The sequence below is a fragment of the Myotis yumanensis genome, unplaced genomic scaffold (genome assembly GCF_028538775.1).
Source record: "Myotis yumanensis isolate MYYU_CA2020_CCGP unplaced genomic scaffold, mMyoYum1.0.hap1 SCAF_3, whole genome shotgun sequence".
NCBI classification, from domain to species: domain Eukaryota; kingdom Metazoa; phylum Chordata; class Mammalia; order Chiroptera; family Vespertilionidae; genus Myotis; species Myotis yumanensis.
The window spans coordinates 72949624-72955604 of NW_027223754.1; positions in this window are offsets into that span (position 1 = coordinate 72949624).

Here is a 5981-nt window from a genome sequence, read left to right on the forward strand (position 1 = left end):
TAATCATCCAAGAGATGCAAATCAAAACGACATTGAGGTACCATCTCACAACTCTCACAATGGCTATCATCAACAAATCACAAATCACAAGTGCTCAAGAGAATGGGGAGAAAAGGGAACACTCGTGCACTGCGGGTGGGAATGCAGTCTGGTGCAGCCACTGTGGAAAACAGTATGGCATTTCCTCAAAAAATTAAAAATGGAACTATCATTTGACCCAGTAGTCCCACTTCTAGAAATATATCCCAAGAAAACAGAAACACCCATCAGAAAGGATATATGCACCCCTATGTTCATAGCAGCACAATTTACAATAGCTAAGATTTGGAAACAGCCTAAGTGCTTATCAGCAGATGAGTGGATTAGAAAACTGTGGTACATCTATAGAATAGAATAGTACCCTGCTGTTAAAAAGAAGGAACTTTCACCATTTGCAACAGCATGGATGGAACTTGAGAGCATTATGCTAAGCAAAATAAGCCAGTCAGGGAAAGATAAATATCACATGATCTCACTCATTTGTGGAATATTATGAAGAACTTAAACTGATGAACAAAGATAGAACCAGAGTCATAGAAACATTGAACAGACTGTTCAACCTGAGGGAAGGCGGGGGGTGAGGAGGTAAGATATCAATCAAAGAACTTGTATGCATGCATATGAGCCTAACCAATGGACACAGACAGGGTGGGGGTATGGGCATGTGCTGGGGTTCGGGGTGGCCAGGGAGAGGTCAATGGGGGAAAAAGGTTTATGTAATATTTTAAACAATGAAGAACTTAAATTTAATAAAAATAAAGAAGTTCCATTCCATAGAGATATTATAATTTTAATATACTTTTATTTAATCCAATATATATGTAATATTTCAACATGTAATCATTACTAAATTAATGATATTTTACTTTTTTGTATTAAGTCTTTGAAATCTAGTGTGTATTTCATATTTACAACACATTTCAATTTGGTCTAATTACAATTTCAAGATGTGGCTCCTGGTTACTGTAATAGCACAGGTCTAGACTCTCAAATCACTGCTTCCGAATGCAGAGCATGTGTTCTCCCACTCCTAAAGTGCAGGTTGGCACCGCTCCATTTTTATGTACATGTCTTAGGCTTGTTTTTAATGGTATCACCAACCACTTAGCCTCCCAGAACAAAAACTCTGGAGTCACCCTCTTACCACCAAATGGGCTGCCACCAGGTGAATCCTATTTGACATTTCAGAAATGTCTCTCCGACATCCTTTAACTCTCGTACCCCAACTGAGGCACTCACTACCTTACCTGAATGACTGCAATTTCCTCTCGTCTAGTTTTCCTGTTCCAAGTTGATCCTCCATAACACAGCTGCCATCTTTTAAAAAGAACAAATATACTCATGCCCCTCCGTGGCTTCCTAACTATTGAGTAAAATCTCAAATCTTTGCATTCCAGTCCTCCATGCAGGAAGGACCTTTTTTTGAATTTAGTAAATTCCTTTTGACCCTGCATGACCCGGCTCAAATATGTACTCCTTAATAAAGCTTTTTTGGTGTCCTCGGGTAGTTATTTTCACCTAGCACAGACTGGGGACAAAAAATACTTGTTGAATGGATACTGAATGCACCAGGAGTAAAGGTATCGCCAATACCAAGCGCGGCACTCAGAGCAACATTAATGTGCACTGAGGCTAGGAATGAACGCTAGCCACATCATAAACGCCTTCTGGACAGTGTTTCATTGCAATTGTCTATCAGTTCCTCTCTCTCTCTCTCTCTCTCTCTCTCTCTCTCTCTCTCTCTCAATAATGACCCTGCATATCATATCGATGACAACCAAGGGGACTTCTGCAAAATGCAAGGGAACAGGAAGGGGTCCTGGTTGGCCCCTGAGCTGAATGCGGAGTCTCTTCCGGGTCACTTCCAGAAGAGCAGTGATTTTCTAACAGGATCAGCGGGGGTGTGAGTTTAAAAAAAAAATTAGGAGATGGGCAATTGATAACTCAGGTCCGCCAGGTCACAGGAGCTCAGCCTCGCCAGGGGTATGGCTAGTGTGACCTCCTGTTGGCTTAGGAGCCTGTAAAATAGATGGAAGGCGGCCGGGGAGCGGGAGACTCGAAGGGCCGAGCCCACTTTCACCAAAAAGGATGCCTGCCGTATTCCCGGTGCTTAGCAGCTCCTGCTCTCTCACCCCGAGACGACGGGGAAACGCCGGGGAGGCGGGGGCGGAGAACACGGGAGCCACGAGGCTCGGGAGCCAAAGCGGGCGGCGGATGAACGCCTCCAGCCCCGCGAGCTGCACGGCACAGGGAAGCAGCCGGAGCGAGGGGGTGGGGGAGGGAGGGGGGAATCGGACCCACGGCCGCCAAAACCGACCCTCGGAGACGTCACTTCTCCTTCCCTCGCTGAGCACTTGGGCCAAGATCGAGCCGGACAGTCACATCCGAAACCCCCGGAGCCCGGAGCCCGTCCCGGCGGAAGCGGGGTGGGAGCAGACGCCCCGCCGCCCAGGACGCCCCCTCCCCCATCCCGAGGCTCACTCCTTTCCTCGCCCGCACTTGCCTGGTCCTCCCTCCCCCCAACGCCGTCCCCTGCCCTTCCCAACCCCTCGCGGAATCCAGGTTCGAGAGCGAGGAAAGCTGACGCCCGCTCAGCAGCAGCCTTAACGGCCGGGCCGCAGAACCATAGAGATATTATAATTATGGATTAATGGAACCAAGAAAATATAGATTGCCAAAAGAAGTTTTACAGTTGTGAGTACACAAAACACAGAGTTTATTCTTGTATTATTATATCTTAATTATTGTATTATTTATTTGTATTACAACTGAACCCTACTTTTGCCTGCTCCTGAATAATATACACTGTTATTTGTCACATTGTGACTAACTCAAACTACTCAAATTTATCTTAACTTTTGAAGTAGATTTATGACATGTCATTTACAATATCCAAAATTAGATCTTCTTCTGTAAGGCTAGCTTACTGATAAAGGGTACTATCTTCTGCATATGATAAACTCACCAAAACACCTGATTTTATATTTACATTACTGTATTGTATTAAAGTAAATTCATATTAAGAAAAAAAATAAAATATGTCTTTTAACAGAAGTTTCATATAAAAAGTGAGCATATTGGTTTTTAATAGCAGAGATCTTCAAAAGTGCCTTTCTCTTTCAATGTTGCCTTCATCCAGTAGTGTGGCCATGACCAAAAGATGTCTGTGGAAATTAAGCAGAGGGATAATGCCACTTGGAAAATAATTATTAATTACCAACTTTTAAATGTAATTTCTTTCAATCCTCACATACTAAAGTCTATAACCGCTGTCATTTTGTCACAGATTGTGCCACATTTAATCAGTTTTAAAATAATACACAGATGGTCCTTGTTCCATGAAATATCTGATTTCTTTCTCCTTCACTGACCACACAGTCAATTATGCCTGAATCACAAAACTGAGACTTAACATTTTCTTCAATTAGTGTGGGGCAATAATAAAGCAAAGATTCATTTCCTGAGATGGCGAACCTCACAGATACAGCGCTGCAGAGAGCAGACAGACATCTGTTTTATGAAAGAATGTTGCTAATGGCAATCGGTTACACATGAATGCATATTTTTTCACTCATCTTTTATGGATCAAAATATTATTAGGTTAAGTCCTATTTTTTGTTACTAAAGTACAGGCTGCTTTAGTTATATGGATGCATAATGTTCTGGATTTACTCAGATCAGATATAAGCATGCAATAATTGTTCTACTTCAGCTTCCTGATAGATCATAAGCAGTTTTCAGTAAACTGAACACAACTTTAGCACACCCTAACCAGATGCAAACACAGACCTTTTTTTTTTTCAGTAGCTGGTATGGAAATATTTCTTGGAGGGACATATTGGCTTCATATAGAATACACTTCAATAAGATTTCTGAGGGATAGAAACCATATCAGAGCTGAAAAATCTGCAAAATCAAGAAGGATTGCTATTGAGATTTCTCTGAAGGAACCAAAGGGCAAAAAGGATTTTGAACTTTGACGCTGAGTGAAAGAAAAAAAAAAAAGAGGAAGGAAGAGGAAACCTCCCATTGGGAGAAAGAGCCAAGGAGACACTTCAAAGGAGAAACGTGTCAACATCTTTAGGTTGAAATGCAGTGCTATATGATTTTGACTCTTCCTGGTGACCCCTAGAGTTTTTAATTAAATTACCCTCAACAAAATTCTTTTATAAACTTGGTATCAATGTTTTTTGTAGAAATCAGAAAAGAAGCCCAAATCTTGCAACAAGATAGGAAAGGAATCCAAACAGCAGGAGGTAGGGGCAAAGAACTGCAGAGAACACTACCCTATGGATTATGGTATTGAACATGGATCATGTTCCAAAACCAGGTAGGATTCATCATAATCTCTCCATGGCACTTCTGTCAGATTCATAGAATGGATGTTTAGCATTTCTGTAAATAAGACATTAAGGGGATGATACCTGGGAGGTATGCACTATCATGGATAAGTGTAAGTGAATTTATTTGAAGAAAGTATCATCTAGTTGAGATCTGAGGTATAAAAAGGAAATATCAATGTGGAGGGAAGAAGAAGAAGAAAAGAAGGAGGAGGAGGGGGGAGGAGGAGGAAAAAGAGGAGGAGGAAGAGGAGGAGGAGGAGGAGGAGGAGGAGGAGGAGGAGGAGGAGGAGGGAGGGGAGGAGAGCCTTCTACATTCAAGGAGCTAAAACAACTTCTGGCCTGGCCGGTGTGGCACAGTGGTTGAGCACCAAGAGATTCCTGGTTCAATTCCTGGTCAGGGCACATGCCTGGCTTGTGATCTTGATCCTGAAGGAAGCAGCCCATCAATGTTGATACATCAATGCTTCTATCTCTCTCTCCCTCTCCCTTCCTCTCTCTCTTAAATCAATGAAAACACATGTTTAAAAAATAAATAAAACAACTTCTGATTTACTAGGTTATAGAATAGGAGATATTGTATAGTATGTTTAGAGATAAAACAGAGGAACATACAAGAGTCAGACCATAAAAGGAACCCTAGTTTATACTAAAGAGTTTGAACTTCATCCTGAGAGAAACAAGGAGTCATTAATGAATTTTAAATAGGGAAATAATAATAGCACAGTATCACACAGACCCAGAAAAATGGATCCTTGTTCATGGCTAACTTTGGCCATTCCTACAGGGCAAGGAATCTAAAGGGCCAAGAACAATAACCCACATGACACCCATGCCTATTCTTCTAAAACATGCTCTGTATATACATTCACACAGAATTCCATGCCCAGATGATCCTGAACTGCTTCTATGGCCTTTGTGGTCTCTTCCCCAGGTCTGCTGCCTGTGGGCTTACCTCTACACTAAAGGGAAGGCCCTGAACAGCTGCTAAGGGCAGAATTGGATGTGGACAATGATCAGATAGATGGGTTGGAATGTCTATATATGTACGTGTAATGTCACTTATCTATATATATATATATGTAAAAAGCCAGCAACCAGAACGCCATAACGACCAGAATGACTGGTCCCCTATGATGCCCACTGTGGCCAGCAATCCTGCCCGATCAGGGGGTTGGGCTGACCAACCTCCTGCAGCCCCTCCCCCAGCTGGCCCCACCTCTGATCGGCCTCAACCACCCTGATTGGGGCCATGCCTAGGCCAACCTCCCTCAGCCCCTCCCCCTGGCCACCCCACCCCTGATCAGCCTCTCCCACCCCAATCGAGGGCTGGGCAGCTAGCCAAACCCCCGGAGCCCTGACCCCTGACCAGTCCGGCTCCTGATTTCCCCCCCCTACCCCAATAGAAGGTGGGGCCAGCCAGCCAACCTTTTGCAGCTCCTCCCCTGGGCCGTTCCCATCCCTGATTGCCCCCCCCCACCCCAATAGGGGGCAGGGCCAACTGGCCAACCTCCTGCAGCCCCTCCCCCGATCCAGCCTCACCCCAGATAGCCCCCACCCCCGCTACCTGATCAGGGGCAGGGCTGGCCCGCCAACAGCCTG